Raw genomic sequence first — 18,383 nt, 5'->3', positions numbered from 1 at the left:
GTAACTTAGTTTTTAGAAAACTTTGCGAGACATAACTGACATAACTTCACTTTTATCGTTTTTATTAGCATGTTTGCTCTTACCATGCAATTCGCTCATATTTCACCATCTTTAGTTCTTCATTTTTTTTATTTTTAAACACTTTCATTTGTGGAAATTGTGGTAAAAGACTCTAGAAACTCACCATTTGATTTAGAAATAATGTACTTTTCACTATTTGAGGAAACATTTTTCTAGCATGCCTGCACATTGCGAACCATGTTTTTTGTCACACTTGGTAGGACACATGCATGTGTCTATGGCACCACCATGAGTTGAATAGTTTGAATACGAGGATGATTTCTCTGAACCTAATGAATTAGAGGATTTCCTATTTACTAGGCCCTAACAGCTAGTGTAATATCCTCAACTTTTATTTTAAAAACTAATCATTAATTAAGGATAAATTAGTAAATTAGTAAAATAATTAAATAATTATGACTTTGTAGGATGAAATGACTTTTTGGGTTGATGATTGATTATATAAATATAAATGAGTAGGAGAATGATGATCTAGAGCATAGTGTGTAGGCTACAGTTAGATTTTATTTGATGTGTCATGCACCATGGCGTATGCAGTATGCATTGCGGCTCATGGCATGGAATTTTAATTTATAATATATGGATCAGCTCATGGCTTTAAAGGAAAAAGGGAAAGAAAGCACAAAAGAGAAGGAGAGGGGAGTTGCATATACTAGGGCAAGGATTCAAGGGCACCTAGGGCTTAGTTCTGACCTGTTGCTTACCGGGTAAGTTTTATATCTTCCTACTCTCCTATTCTACCCTAATTTCTCTTAATTTAAGATATAGATAAATTAAATTGGGGAGTTTTAAGGGGTTTTTTTTTCTTACCCTTTAGTAGTGAAAAGATTCTTGAGAGTTAAATGAAAGTTATGCAACTAGTTTAGGAATTAATGATTAAGCTTTGAGACTATAGGATCAATTTAGCCTAAATTGAGGTTTAAAAGGATAAAAAAGCTTGTGTGGATTGTAGGAAGTTTAATGGAAGCTATAGAAGGCATGGGAAAGGTGAATTAGTGTTAAGGTTCTTAATTGGAAGTGGATCAGTGTTAAAAATGAATTTAACTTAGTTAATTGTGTTAATGTACTTGTGGTCAATTTAGTAATTGACTTATAGTATTAAATTGTATAGATTGACGTGTTTGTTTGGATAAATTATTGGAAAAGAAAGTGAAAGTACCATGGGTAACCCTTTCAAGAAACAAAAGGGCTAAAATAACTGAATAATTCCATTATATTTATTAACAAGTCTAACTGTTTATGAGTAAATTTATATAATATAATATATGATAGCATTCTTTGGCATGATGTGAAACTTGCATGATTTTGCACTGAAAAGAGATTTGATTTATAAAGTTTTTTAAAGAAAGTTGTTTTAAAAGCTAAATGATTAGTGATTTATTTTATGTAAATGTAGATATATGACTGACAATTTATGATTATATGTAAAAAGTCATGATCATGGTAAATGGTGGGAGTTCACCTTAGTTGTCGTAGTGTGAAAATTCATATGGTTTGAGTTGACACCATGAGACATCCGATGCAGAAACATGTAAGGGATTATTACCATGAGATATCCAAGCAGTCATTACATGATTTAAGCTCCTTAGTACCTAAGAGGGTGGGGTGTTGGAGTAAAGACACTCCGATCGTGTGTGTAATAGGGAAAATTCATAGTTCAGAAGTGCAATAGAACACCTTTGGTCAAGTGATTTTGCTACTAAAGGTGTGTTCATATCAATGTGCACAAAATTAGTCTAGTAGAGCCTATGGGTTTTGTAACAGCCCTCCTGGGTCACCACTGCCTCTCCAGGGTCTTTTCCCAGGCGCTGGACAACACACATGTCACCACATGATTGCCGGCTTTCCCACTGGTGGTACAGTGGTTATTCCTCACCCCACCCTCACGGGGGTCTTTTGGAACCTCCCCAGACCCGAACCTCCAACCTCTACCACCTTAACGAAGTTGAGGCTAAGTCTGGTACCATTGAGTCAAGCCTTTTATGTAACAGCCCTCCTGGGTCACCACTGCCTCTCCAGGGTCTTTTCCCAGGCGCTGGACAACACACATGTCACCACATGATTGCCGGCTTTCCCACTGGTGGTACAGTGGTTATTCCTCACCCCACCCTCACGGGGGTCTTTTGGAACCTCCCCAGACTCGAACCTCCAACCTCTACCACCTTAACGAAGTTGAGGCGAAGTCTGGTACCATTGAGTCACTTGACTCAATGGTACCAGACTTCGCCTCAACTTCGTTAAGGTGGTAGAGGTTGGAGGTTCGAGTCTGGGGAGGTTCCAAAAGACCCCCGTGAGGGTGGGGTGAGGAATATGCTCAGTACCACCTGGGCTAAAGCCGGCAATCATGTGGTGACATGTGTGTTGTCCAGCGCCTGGGAAAAGACCCTGGAGAGGCAGTGGTGACCCAGGAGGGCTGTTACAGGTTTAATCGGGGTGATATGGAGATTTAGTTAGATAGGAAGATCATATGCGTGACAATGGTTTTATGGAAATGGATATAATATATATAAATACTATGAAAATGAGAATAATAATAAAAATGTTTTATTTACTTGTTTATAGTTAATCCTATTAATTAAATAGTTTTGGATTATTTTGGTTATTAAGACATTGTCTCACCCCGTGGTTACCATTTTATAAGTTCTAACATTGAGAAAAGCAAAGGGAAAGATGTAACATCTTTGAAAACTTAACTTAAGGATAATTGGATAATTAAGGATAAATTAGACAATTAAGAGTTAACTTGGACTAAAATAATAATAATAATGATGATGATGATGATGATGATGATGTATGAATGGCTAATGGATATATCGGATTCTAATTAAGGCTTAGAATTAGACCTTAGGTGGTATTGGGCCATATTTAGGTTGAATTAGATGGACAGTGTTCAGAATCTAAAATTTTGATATTTTGCCACAGCCAAAAATTAATTTAAATAGTTTTCATTATAGAAACATGATCATAATAGGATTTTTAGGTTTAGGCTTTGATTAGAGTTAATTAAGGATAATTAGTCATTAATGACTATTACTGTATTTGATTGTGGATTGATCATTGTTAGTGCTATTGAGCTTATTTGAGGCTCCATTTAATATTCACGGGTACTCTTGGTTGGTAAACTAAGAGTTAAGGTAACTAGAAATTTTAATTATTGTATATCATAGTGTTTGCAAAGGTAAGTTATGCTCAGTTATCATTGGCTTGAGATGGGTAATATGGACATGTTGGTTAATATATTGACTTTGAGTTAATGTTATGTGATAAACAAGCCTAATAGTGATAAAAATCTTAATGGTTATGTGATAACATATAAGTTTTGTTTATGAATGTGTTGAGTTATTGAGATATGCATGAATATATATTTACATATGTTGACTGAACTTACATAATCATGATGGGTGGGAGTTCAACCTAGAAGTAGAAGACTGGAATGGTAAATCCACGTGGTGTGGCCTTTACTAAGTTTGCACATAGTGGTTGGCATATTTCATTATTATATGTGCTTAATATTGCTAACAACCTACAGGTATGGTATGGGTTGGGCATGTAATATCTCACTCCACAAAACATATTTAACCAATAAAACTCATGGTAATTAAAGGATTAACACAAAAAGGTGGTTCCCAAGTTTTAGCTTACAATCTAAGGGATCCCAAGTTTTCTAAATCAAAAAGAGTTTAAATCCATCAAAATCTCTTATATCAGAGTAAGTATAGGTTACAGAAGCATGGGATACCTCAGAGGAGTGAAAAAGAATGAAATCAATTCATATGCTATGAAACAGGGCAATGCACCTAGCTTGTGCATGCTGCGTCGTGGCTTAGGCACCATGCACTGCGGCGTGTTGCACGTAAAAATCAGCAGTTTTGATAACAAAATCAAGAAACTTTTGATGTGTCTCGATTCTCCATTCAATGTTCGAATGAAGTGATCTTAGTGTCTATAGAAAGCTTTTTACATAAACTAGCTAATGGCATGAGTTTCACTTCCAAAATAGGTCACACTAGAAAGTTGGACACCCAAACACATTTTAACCACTTTACACAACTTTTACATAAAAAGAGTGTCCAAAACCCTAACAAATGCCAAAAGCCTTTCATAACACTTAGACCATGTCTATTGGACCTAAGACTACCAGTACAACATGTCACACGCACTTAAACAATAGTAGAACAAAATTTCACTCCTCAACCCCTTTTTACCAAAAATAGAGGAGGAGGCAATTTTCCATTTCTTTGCACCTAAATCAATCAAAACATGTTCAAATTTTTATTTCTATACTCGCACTAGTATTTTGGCCCTATTAACATATATATCTCAATATACACAAATACTCAGGGCCCAAAAATACAAATCAGACATTTGCAACAACAAAATAGTGCAAGTGTAATGGCATGCAATTTAAAATTGGTAATCATATGCTATTACACCAAATAAATTTAAGCTAGAGGCATACAATAGAAATGTGCTAATTCTTAACCTCTTGAGCCTTCTTCCTCTCTGCACCAAAGTTAGAGCCTGAAAAATGTTAAATGAAAGGAGTGAGTTTAGCCACTCAGTAACCAAGGTAAAACCTACACTATACAATTATATATCAATTATAAACCAAACATATGTATATGAAACCAAGCACTTAAAACATGCTTACACACCATAACATCATCATTACTCATTTTATAACATCTTTATCTTACCTACACTAGGTGCATTGTCATAATACTTTTAGATATGTGACTATGACCCATTATTCATGCAACTTGCCATAACTCAACACGTGTGACACATCATATATTTATATAGGCAATGATCAACTAACCTTATACCCTCCTTATTTCCTCAGACTGAAACCATGTGCTATAATATTGATTATGGCTCCGTCCGTGTGACTGAACTATCCAAGCTCACCAATGGTAAGGTGTGATTCGACCAAATATCACATGACTCACTCTCGAACCATGATTTTTGTAACATCTTAAAACTTCAAATCTGGAAAAGTTGATCAATTAAGGGATAAATTAGTTAAAAATATGATTAATTTATTTAATTATGTTTTTAGGTTGCTAATTAGATTTTTGGGTCATATTTGGCTCTAAATTAAGATAGGATGAAAGTCGGATCAAGTCGGGTGGCATTAGGGGGAGAAAAATCAATATTTTGCTCGCTGTGTCGTGAGCCACGACTTGCGTGGCGTACGCTGTGTCGCACGGCACAGTAGGCAACTTAAAAGTTCAAAAATCATCAGAACACGAAGGGGGCAACTTTGGGCACTGCTAGGGCATCATTTTAGGAGGATTTTGAAGACAAGTTGAGCCTTCAAACTCTTGAGTAAGTTTCCTACCCTTCTCCTTTACCTTTTCATCTCATTTTCCATGGGATTTAGAGCAGTGAGAATTTGGTCTGATTGGATTAAGCCATAAGTCAATGTTTTGAAGGTTTCTATTGACTCTAAAGGTTTAATTTAGGCTTATTGATCTTGAATATATGGTAATAGGAAGCTACTTTCTTGTTTGATGAATTTTGGATCAAGCCCTAACTTGATCATAGGGTGTTGAAGTGTGATAAGTTGAAATATTAAGTTTTATGTTGTGATAGAATATAAGGAGGCTTTAAGGGATTGTGTGAACAAATTGTAATCTTGACAAGCCTATTTGTTGAGAATTTGAGTGAGAAGTGGGAGGTTATTGGTAGTTAATAGTGCTTGTGTTAATTGAAAATTAACATATAATACTTGTTGATGTAGATTGTGGTGTGGGAAGACTTACCTTGACACAAGAAGAGAATTAATACCACGGGTAACCCTTTTAGTAACAAAAGGTTGAGGTAACTAGATAATTTGCATTATTTATTACCTTGTATAAGTTATTCTCGAGTTACTTTTCTATGAATTGTTGAGTATATATGTATAAATTCTTTAAAGGTTAACTATTTTAGAAAATGAGTGGAGTATTGCTTTGTGAAATTTTATATTTTTGAAATAAATGGTAAGATTTTGTTATATTTGTTTGGAAAGTTGTTTTTCCATGGTCAAGTAGAGATATGTAGTGAAATATGGCATATTAGAGGGTGGGAGGTCACCTTAATGGAGATAGTGAAGATTAAGTCCATATGGCATTGTTGGCACCTCGAGATGCCAGGTGCAGCACTTACTCTCCTTAGGCCCAAAAATAGGTGCGGTGTTGGAGACTTACTCTCCTTAGTACCTAAAAGGATGCAGAGTTGGAGACTATGCTCCTTAGTATTCATAGGATACGATATTGAAGTAACGACACGCCAATTACTTGTGAAGTGGTTTAGGATATCTTGGCCGAGTAGTCCTGCCATGGATGGTGAGCTTGGGAGCTATACATGTGGTTTGATTCTATGAAATAGCCTACTAGTTCGGTTAGGAGTATTAGAGGACTGGATGGTTAGGGATCATACATGCAATTTATGGTGATCTTATATGATGTGATTATGTCATTTATTTTAATGTTTGTTTATAACTTGGCTTGTTAATCAATAATGTAAATTATCTTAGTTACTAAGATTTTTATCTCACCCCATGGTTATCATTTTACAGGTTTTACTAGTAAGACCGAGCCAGGGAGGGAATCGAGCAAGGGCTAGCATACTTGCTACATTCTCGTTGTAAAGCCCGATTTCATTTTGAGCCATGTACATAAACTTATATGAATGATATTATATGTTGCCAACTAGGAATGCATATCATTTTGATTGGTTGCACTTGTTTCATACTATGTTGTTTTGTATTTTAGCCCAATATTGTATATGATGTAAATATGTGGGAATTTTTGTGGTGATAGGCTAAAATATTAGTACAAGTAAAAGAATGTTTTATCTATGTGGTGACAATGTATTTGTAGGGTATTATATGGCAATAGAGGCCAAATAGTGCTTGTAGTGTTAATTGTGTATTTTGACCATATTGGGCAAAATGGCCATTGAGTGGCCAAATTTTGTATTTGGTATGTTTTTGTGTGTTTTATTGGTCACTGAAGTGTATTTTGATCCATTAGACTTGGTTCAAGCATTACAATGGGTTAATGGTATAAGTTATGAGTTTTGGGTACTTGGATGCTTAAAAATCTTTTTAAAAATTGACTTTTACATCTGAGTATCTAAAATTCTCATATGGTGTTAGATTGTAACAAAACTTATACCATTAGTTAGCTTATTGAATAAGCTTCGCGTGGGAGCTTGAATCACTCTAATCGAACATCGGATGCAAACATGGCATGCATTCAAAGTTTATCCAGAAAAGCTGTCATGACAGTATTGCTGTCATAGACACGTGTGCCGCGGTGCATTTTGCGCAAGCTACGGCGCACAGTACAACGAGCTAACCTGGCTTTCTGTGCCACATGCCATGGCGCATGGACCACGAGCCACGGCGCATGGACTAAAACACTCAAAAATGACATTTTTGGCCCTATTTTGAAGTGTTTTGCTTTTCAAAACTTTTCCATGCTTCCAATCCCTATATAAATCATTAAGTTTGAGCTCAAACTACTAATTTGAGGGGTTTTTATGGGATCCTAAATTTTTTAAAATTATTTCTAAAGGATTACTAGTTTTAACCCTTATATATATATAATGTGAGCTTAGGAGCAATCTTTGCTCCTAATTATGATTGTTTGTTGTGATTGTGTGATAAATTTTGGTAATGTCAAGGTGGATATTATAGTTTTCCCCATTCTTGAATCTCTAGGGTGTCTCAAACTCTAGGCTATTCTCCTCATTGAACTGGTGGAGAAAGCTAGGTTTTAGTTTCTCGACAAACTATGGGATAGTCCTTCGACAAATAATTGGACAAGGCTATACCCCCATGCACCAGAGGGTAGCCTAAATACTATATGAATGTTTATCTACTCTCAATCCCTAGGTGACCTCCTGCCCACTGATCATGTCATGAGCAATACTGACTCATTTCTACATTTTCATTTATTGTTCATCACTTTCACACATTGGGTTCATGATCATACGCTACCTAAGTGAGCACCCAATAACATTTCATCGCATTTTCCTCACTTATCACACTAATCCATATCTTCATTAACACACATTTACCTCAATACAATATCATATTCATCTTTCCAAGGACATATGCATGTTCATAGCTCAAAACCATCTTGATCTCACATTTTACATTTCAAGCAAAAAAAAAAAATCATTATGCACATTCAAATTTTCATACACTCATTAAAGATAAAACATGCTTTCACATTAAAAATTAACCCATGCATGCAACTTCACCATTCAAAATTAGTAATCAATTAACAATTAATTAACATATAACTACCCAAAGTAGGGTTTTCCCGATTACCTCAAACTTTTGAGAGATCAAAGGTTTATCCCTTAATCTAATAGCTTTCAAGATTTAATTTCCAAACCAAATAGGTGTCTAAGAGCTCAAATTACAATCAACCAAGTTGGATTTCATTACTAAAGTCAATCACACATAATTCTTAGCTCACTTTTCATCTCTAGCTCACCCAATGCCTATATTGCTTGCATTTAGGCCTATCCATTAGTTTTGTTAACTATCTTTAACATTATATAGCTTTATTGAATATTCACAGTACCATTAACACCTCAATAACTATAATAATGATAGATTTAATGTCCATTTTCGGACATTAATGGGACTCATCAACCAACAACCACTAAAAAAATTAATACTAGATTTAAATACTCTAAACAACTCCCATTAACTCCATTTGAGTCAATGGGTCCAAACCTATAACTTATATGGATCAAAATCATCATCCTTATTCAAATCCTAGCTTAAATCCTTGAGAAAATGGAAGAGGAAGGGAGAAAAAGGGTTTAGGAATCTTACTTTAGATGATTTAGAGCTTCAAACCTTCTCAAATCCTCCCTTAAGTCATGCCCTAGCAGAGCAAATTTGAGCTCCTCCGTTTCCCTTTCCTTTCCTCTCTGTAAATATTATGACTAAATTCTACAAAATTCACACCATGCACTGTAGAGCATGTCCCCACGTGCCATGGCATATGGTACGGAGAAGACAACTCTTGCTTGATGGCCTTGTGTGCCACAGCGTATCGTGCACACGCCACAGCATATGGCACAGAGGATTTTTAGCTTATTTTTCTCTACTTTTTGTTTCCTAAGTGACCTAATTTGACTTTGGACCTAAATTATACATGAAATTCCAACTAAAAACACTTATTATTCTCCTCTGACCACATACCATATCAACTTACTTAATTATCTTAATTAAGCTTAGTAAATCATGAAATTAAAAACCAGGATGTTACAAGGTATGGTGCTCAGTATCACTGATCTTGGATTGAATGATAAGGGTCGGGCACTTATGACACCCTGAATTCAAGTAAGGAGAACCTATGCTTCAAGAGTAAGTATAGAAGCCTTTGGCCGAATGACCCTCACAACTGAAGATCAGGCCAATCCAGTCACACGGATTAGACCTATACAGGTTGTTAGCCTATGGGTTTAGTTAGAAGATATAAGGAGGATATAAGGTGGTTGCATTAATCATGCGGCATACTATAATGTCATTACTAACATTGCCAAACACACAGAACACCAAACACTAAATGTCATTATGATGATTAAGATTACCTTAATCCTATGGATAGTTATAATAACCCAAAGGTTGAATATTTGAGAAAAACAAGATCCTAAGAAAATCATTTTTCAAAAGATCATTTGAGCTCAAACTATGGTTTAAAACCATGTAAATAAGCCAACAGAAGCATAAGAAAAACATCAAGCTATAATATAAAAAAATAAAATATACTAGCCATAAAAGTATAGTTGTAGTGCATCATCTGCCGTAGTTGATTGTACAGAGGGGAACACCCCTTCTTTGTGCCTTACCTCATGGCACAATGGACAATACACCGTAGCGCATGACTACTATCAAGATAGCAAGCTGCTATCATGACAGCTCTTCAGGCTAACTTTCGGAGCACGCCATTTCACTGTCCGATATTTGATTTGAGCAATTCAAGCACCCACATGTAGATCCTAGAGCTACCTAGCTATTGGGATTGGTCCCATACCCAAACACTAAGCCTAATGAGATTTGGACACCTGAACTCAAAATGGCTTATTTTCTTTCAAAAACACTACTAAGGGGCCCAAACTCTCAAACCAAATACCAATAGCTATGGAACCACTTGACCCAATTCAAATGGACCACAAAAAACCTATTTAAACATTCAAATCACAACCACAATAGTCTAGACAAGATTTGGCCATCAAAACCTTATTTTCAACATAAATTTTACAAGGGGTAATAATTTCTTATAAATAATTTAATGGCCAATCAAGCACATAAACCAATACAAAACTAACACTTGTACTAGTATCTTAACCTCTAATAGCCATTACAATAAAAATACACTAGTCTCAGGTCGAGATACCCATAGTCACAATAAAATCATTCAAATGTGTCACAAAATTATATATATGTCATAAGTTAGTATATGCATATAATATTCATTACAAACCTAAAAATAAATGAAAGGACTATACAATTGAGAGCTAGTCCCCTCAATGCTGGATTGCACCTTCCTTTTCCTTGCCCCTATTGGAGCCTTTACATGTAAAATGTAACTAAGGGGTGAGTCAAAGACTCAGTAACTAAATAGTCTAATTAACTACTCATGTGTAAGAATAGTTAGTGTGTATATGAAATGGCATAGTGTATATGAAACAGCATAGTAAATCATATAACATGTCTCATAGATCCACACATATGGTTATAGTATGATATGCATGATTAACACATCACCTTATACCCTCCTTATGTCTTCCGACCAAATCTGTGGGTTGACAATTCAATAGGACTAAGTCTATATGACTGGACTAGCCCAAGCTTACCATTAGTAGGAGGCAGCCCTGCTAAGAGCACCTTCGCCCATTATGGACCATAGATTTCCCCTATCCACAATTTCTAGGAGTGTTGATGACCAATCTACTACTTATAGTATTGGGACTTCTAAATAATATAATACTAAGTATTGGGGCCTCTATGGTGCCGGTGAACCATATGGATTTTTAAAAAAATGTCTAGGAAACATACTAGGGTGAACTCCCACCCTTTGACAATGATCATGCCAAACATGCTTAATATATCAGTCACATTTCCATAACATATCATTTACCACAATTTCTCATTTCTACTTAAACCATAGAATTTCGCAAGTAATTATACATAAAAATAGCATTTAGCTTTCCAAATACAAAACCATTAGAACAAATTTTCATTTCATTTCACATAACTTCACAATCATAAGTTCATATTATTAATAGGCTAGTATTAAACCAAAACATAACTTCTAAATCAAACACATTACTATCCAAACACACAAAAAGGGAGATTAGACAATCCAGTTAGCTCAACCCTCTTGTCACTAAAAGGGTTACTGTGGTCAACCAATAACTCCACATGCCACTAGCACCATAATGCTTGATTAAATGTTAACTACACAATTAAACCCTTAATTGTCAAATTCTCTCATTAATTATCCCATTTATAATACAACTAGGGATACCCATTATGCTTAAAACCTTAATTTAACCCCAATAATCCTCCCAACATACTACATTAACCCTATTTAACATCCCAACACATAAACAACACCATTATATTACCTACATTGCTCTTAATAATCTAATTTCTACTTAGGGTTTATCCAAACCCTAACCAAAAACTCTAAATCTTTATGTAATTCATAAATATAGGTTTAAAAGCTTGATTTAACTTTCTAAGACCTTAACTAAGATAATGGGTTCGTCCATTACTTAAACACAATCGAAAACAAGCCCCTAAATGCCTTAAAGTCAAAATTTTTGCATAAAATAGAGAGGAGAAGGAAAGGAAAGCTTACCCAATGATGATTCAAGCTCCAATTGCTTCTCAAGTAGTTCAAAGATTATGCCTTAGCAGTCACGAGCTCCTCTCTGTCGCTCTCTCATTTTTCTCTCTACCTTTTTTTTGATTTTAGTTTTGTTTCATGACTAATAAAATGCAAATTTTGTACATTGTCACAGTGCATTGGCTCACTTGCTACAGTACATGGCACAGAAATCCCCAAGCTCAATTTGAATCTCTCTCTGTGATATGGCCTATGTGTACTTCGATCTAGCCTTCTTTTAAGGCTATCCAAGGATCCATTAACTACATTAGTCTCTTTAAAACATTATTAACCAAAATCCACTTAATTTAACTAAAATATCCTTATAAATAACATAAATTCCTAAATTTAAAATCTAGGATGTTACACATACTATCTTGTGTTACAATGTGATTAATATGTGATTGACTTATATGATATAAATTGCCTGTTCATTTATATGTGCCACATTTTAATATGCTTTAATTAAGTTTCTTGGTTACTAAGATTGTTCTCCCATTTGTTAATATCATTACAAGAGACAATATGGCTATGGAAAAGGGAAAGGCATGACGCCAAAGAACTAGAACTTATCTTCTAAAGTCTCTAATTAATGTATGTGAAATTGACATTATTTTGCCAATGCTAGGAGTTTTTCATATTGACTTCTATTTATTTGACGTTCACTTGTAATGATAGCCTTAAACTTTGATTTTAGGAATTTTTAGATTGTCTTAGCCATAGTAGGGTCCTAACCCCTAAATTGACTATGGTAGCTAGCCAAGATAGTTTGAACAAGTATATTTTAACAAGTTAAATGGTTTTTATATGTTTTGGGTGATTATTTAGTTTGAATATAAAAAATTATATTTTTACCCCCTCATTGTGTGTCTTATAGAGGTTGAGTGGTCAATTCTTGTATTAAAAGTTGTTTGATACTTGTGACTATTTGGACAAGTGTACTAGGACTTATTAAGTATGGTTTAAGAACTTGTGTGGGCTAATGGCTTATGGTTTGAGATTTGGATACTTGGTTGATGGTTTAGAGAAAAAAATGTAAAGTTTTGGCCTCAGGTGTCCAAATTCTTTGTCTGATGTCAAATTGATATGAAACAAAACCATGAGCTAGATTATGAAATTTTTGATGTGCGGGCACTTGAATCACCTCAATTAGAGGTTCGAATCAAAAGTTATGTGTGTCAGAATTTCATGGTTGGGAGCTATCATCACAAATGCTATTATGAAGTCTTAGCCACAACTTAAAGATTGTTGCCTATGGCTAAAAGGTGGCTGAGAGAATTTGGTTGTAGCCAAAAGGGAATTGGCTGCAGCTAAGTCTTCACTAAAAGTGTTGGTTGCGGCTTATTATGCCCTTGCAACAGCCAAGTATCCCTGTTAAGTGAAAATGACCCTTTTTACTTCATTTTGACTTGTTTTCAACTATAATTAATATTCATGCTTCCTAAATGCCTTTTACTTTGATTTATAATGTTTAAATAACCTTTTAAACTTGGTTTTGGGATTAAATAATTAATAGGACCCTATCTCTACAGGATTTTTCTTACTTAACCTTTTAAGTTTTTATATTTTCAAGGTTAATCTTTTTCTTTCCATGATATCTTTTATTATTAATTAAATTAGTTGAAATTATCATGGAAGCTTTACCTTAAGATTAATTTTTATGCTAGTTATATGTTTAAATGTTAGAGGTAATACAAGTTGGTATCATGTTCTTAAGTTTTGAGAGTTGGAGCTTGTGGGTGCATTTCTTATTACTTATTTATGCATTGAACATATAGAAATTGGCAAAGTATATTCTTTACACATTTTTCCCTTTCTTGTCCTTATAACTAATCTAACTAATTGCTGACCTTTTAAATGGTATCTTTCATCCTTAAGAGGGGAGAGATGCCACAAGAAGGGTTAAGATCATCCACAATTATAGGAAATGAGGATGTTCAATAAGAGATTCAATCAGAAATCCAAGTACTAGGATAGGTAGGGGTGCAGCCTCAACCTACCCTGGTACCCCACACTGAGACCCCTTTGGGGAATGATGCTTTATTAAAGGAATTGAGAACCATTCTATTAGATGTGAGAGCCATAGTTGTGAGACATAAAGAAGTGTGAGGACAAAGGGAATGGGGGGAAATAGTGTATCTCCTATTATGGCTAACCATGTCAACTCCAAAATAATTCAGAATGCTAATGATGGTAATGGGGATAAAAGCCTTGATGAAGACGATTGAGCAAAGAAGGACATGGGGGATTAAGAGAAAGGAAAGAATATGGATATATGACATGGGAGTGGAGGCCACAATGATGGTGGCAATGGTGATAAGAGTAGAAAAAGTGATGATCAAGGGAATGGTAGGAAAGGTAACTATAGAGATCATTATAAAGATTTTTATGATGAAGGGAGTTAGAGTAAAGATGGAAACCCCTTGCCTTTAGGTGTACCAAGAAGAGAGCTTAGATCATCGCTTCACCATGCTAGAGGTAACTTTGGATAAGGCGGGGAAGACTTTCTCAAGATTCCACCCTCCATCATTCACGGGTGATATGGCTGAAGGTGCATTAGAGAAATGGATTGATAAACTCAAAACTATATTTAAGGTTGTTATATGTTCTTCAAAACAAAAAGTAGTTTTAGCTATGGTGTTGTTAGAGGATGATGCCAAACATTGGTGGGAGACTACTAGGCCCACCAATGGAAGGTGACTGAGCTGGGATGAGTTTAAGAGGTTATTATTTGGGTTTTACTTCCCTATTTCATTAAGATAAGAGAAAGAAGTAGAGTTCTATTAGTTTGTCCAAGGTAACCTTAATAAGGAGGAGTTTATAAGAAAATTCAATAAGCTATCCAAGTATTCCTCTTATCTGTAAGACCATGATAATAGCCAATGGAAGGTAGAGAGGCTTTTAGAGAAGGCTAGACCTGAGTATAAGTGCTACTTAGCCGCTCTATGCATCGATACATATGGTGAGATGTGTGATAGGATGTGCATTATTGCCAGGAGGATGAGGGAGGCCAAGCAAGCTAAGACGAGAGACTAACAGGGAAGATTCTCTAGTTATATAGGCCTTATAGGAGGGGTGAGTAAGAAGTCAGATTACATTGCAGGGTACTTGGGGAGCTTCCAAAAGAATAAAAAATGGTTTCAAAAATGGTCTTAGTCTAAGGGACCAAGTTAGATGAGTGATGCCCTCAGGCTAGTTAGGAGCTGCCAGATGGCACCACCATCTATTGACCTAGTATCAGATATGAGTATAGCTAGAGCCCCAACTTGCAATAAGTGTGGGAGGAATCATGTGGGGAGATGCTAAATGTGCTATGGTTGTGGCAAGATGGGTCACATAGCAAAGAGTTACCTAAAGAAGGTGGGCATAAGAGCAAGTAAGCACCAAGCATCGATCCTAAGGAGAGTCTTTGCTGTAATCTAAGAGGAGGCAAGTAAGTCTCCTAGGTTGATCTAAGGTATGGTTACACTGCACAACTTTGATATTTATGCTTTATTTAATTCGGGTGTAACCCATTCTTTTATATTTGATAATTGTGCAAAGAGATTGTCTTTATCTACAAGCATACTGCCCTATGATTTGAATGTGTCTACACCCATGGGAAACAATATTAAGATCGCTTATGCTTGTATGGGTATTAAGTTAAGGTTTGGGAATCAGAAATTAGGTCACTATCATTAATTTGATCTAATTACCCATGAAGCATTGATATTATTATCGGTATGGATTGGTTATTAGTGCACAATGCTATTCTAAATTACACTAGGAAGACAGTCTCTTTACCAAAGCTCATGGCTAGTGCTTTGACTTCTGCTGTTAAGTCCAAGTTTCTTTCAATAGTGCAAGCTAAGAAGTATATGAGACAATGTTACAAGCTCCTTATAGTTCTATGTACAATAGAGGTAACACGAGAGGAGAAATTAGAAGAGATTGAGATTGTTAAAGAATACTCAGATGTATTTCTAGAAGAAGTAACTAGACTACCACTAGAGAGAGAAATGGAATTCTCTGTTGATCTTATACTGGGAACTGAACCTATCTCTAGGGCTTTATGCAGAATGTCACCATCAAAACTTGTAGAACTTAAGAAGCAGATAGAAGATATTCCTGAGAAAGGGTTCATATGGCCAAGTGTGTCCTGGTTCTCTTTGTGAAAAAAAAGGATGGAAGTATGCATTTGTGTATAGATTACCGACAACTGAATGAGGTTACTATTAAAAATAAGTATCCCCTTCCTAGAATTGATGACTTGCTTGATTAGTTAATGCATTTATTTTCTTTAAAATTGATTTGAGGTTAGGTTATCACTAGCTAAGGGTTAAGGTTGAAGACATGTCTAAGAAGGTGTTCAGGACAAGGTAGGGTTATTATAAGTTCCTTGTGATGCTGTTTAGGTTGACTAATGGCCCAGTGGTGTTTATGGACTTTATGAATCAGATCTTCTGACCACATATGGATAAGTTTGTGGTAGTTTTTATTGATGATATAATGATTTACTTGAAGAATGAGGAAGAGCAGACAAAGCATTTAAGGACCATTTTGCAGACCTTGCAAGAACATAAGTTGTATGTTGATAGAACACATTTGTTACCCACTTTTATTTGTCAATTAGGACCCTTTTATTAATGATTTATTACCTTTAAGTGCACACATTGCATTAGATTTGGAATTTTCCCTAAGTTTCTAGGTTCAGTGCACTAGGGACATTTTGGTCCAAAAAATGAAATTTTGAGAAAATGTACAAGGAAAATTGACAAAGTGCATTTTATATCCAGTTGATGAGTGTTGAAATTAGATTTTTAAAATTCATTTTAGTTTGGGAGCAATTAAATAAAAAAGTCAACACTTTCTTAAGTCTCTTAGTTTGACCTAGTTTTCGGTTTGCCTTTGTGTGAAAATTTTTATATAATTTTGTACAGCCTAAAACTTGGTTAATTTAATAAATTCTCCCTTATAATTATGAATTTAATATTAAATCAGCTTAAATGATATGGATGACACATGAGAAATTACACACACATTGGAATCATCTACGAACCAATAGGAGGTTGCCACCTTACAAGTGTGACAAGGCTCCCATTTTCATTTTAATTTCTTTTCTTTTTTTTAATTAAGCCTTTAGCTGATGGGAAACAAGGGGGAGCATGTCCATTCAATCCCAAATCAGATCCAACACTCATCTCATTCATCTTCTACATTTTCTCTCTCTTATTCTTGGTGTTCTTCATTTTCTCCTCCTTCTCTCTACAATACAGCACGTCCAGCCACCATTTCTCCCTCTTTTCACCATGAAATCCACTCAATTCTTCCACCATTCTTCTCCTCTCTCAAGGCCAAACCAACCACAAGCAACTAGAAGGAGATTTAAAACTCAATCCATCAAGAAACATGAAGCATATGTCATGGCCTAGTTGTGTTCATGGAGGAAGCAAAGTGCTCTTGATGTTTTCTAGCTAGAGTCTCTATGAAATCCTAGGGGAGAGTTAATGGTAGAGGATTTTTGAAGTCTTCACTTTGCTAAGCTCAACTATTTCTTTATCTTGTTTCAATTCCATTTAAATACTATGATTATTATTGATTGTGGTTCAATTTGACTTTAGTTACATGGTTGTTTGTAATTTGTAATGTTGAAACAAAATTTTTGAGTTGAATTACATGACCTATGTGCTGCTAGAATTTCATCCACTCTATGAATTTGCATGGTAATATGTGATTTCAATAGGTGAATATCTTGTATTAGCCTAGCATGTAATTGTGTGGTGAATACTTGATGAGTTGCTTGAGTTTTCATAGTTTTGATCTTAGGTACAGCTTTGGCTAGTGGCAATTGGGAATGAATTTTAACTAAAAACTTGGTTAATTCTTGAGCTAAGCTAGTGAGGTTACCTAAGGGGCTTGTAATAGCACTTAAGGAATTGAATTAGTGTGGCTAGGTTGCTTGAGATAGTTGTCTTAAGTAAATACATTTTTCAGTCAAGGAAGAGAAGTTGAGTGAGCTGCCATAATTAATTAAAGGCTAGGAATCTTCCATTAGTAACACCCTAGGGTTCCTATATTAAAAGGGAAGTCCATTCCATTCATATTTAGTTTACTAGTTTAATTCACTAGATAATTAGTTAGGTAACTAAACTCCTTCAAATTTGGATGATTTATTCTACTAGAGAGCTTTCAATTAGACTAAGACTATTCCTTAGGAGATGACCTAGGGTTGGCCCTATATTGCATTAGGGTTAGCTTTAGTTTAATTTTAAAGGCAAACGTAATTCCCTATCATATGCCAAGTTCTCAAAATGTGACTTTTGGCTCGTAGAGGTGCAATTCCTTAGACACGTGGTGTCAGAAGTAGGGATATCAGTGGATCCTTACAAGATTGATGTAGTCTTGAAATGGGAA

Source organism: Prosopis cineraria, unplaced genomic scaffold (assembly GCF_029017545.1).
Source record: "Prosopis cineraria cultivar Desert tree isolate PC_DT_omini unplaced genomic scaffold, ASM2901754v1 PC1, whole genome shotgun sequence".
NCBI classification, from domain to species: Eukaryota; Viridiplantae; Streptophyta; class Magnoliopsida; order Fabales; family Fabaceae; genus Prosopis; species Prosopis cineraria.
This window is presented reverse-complemented; position numbering follows the sequence as displayed.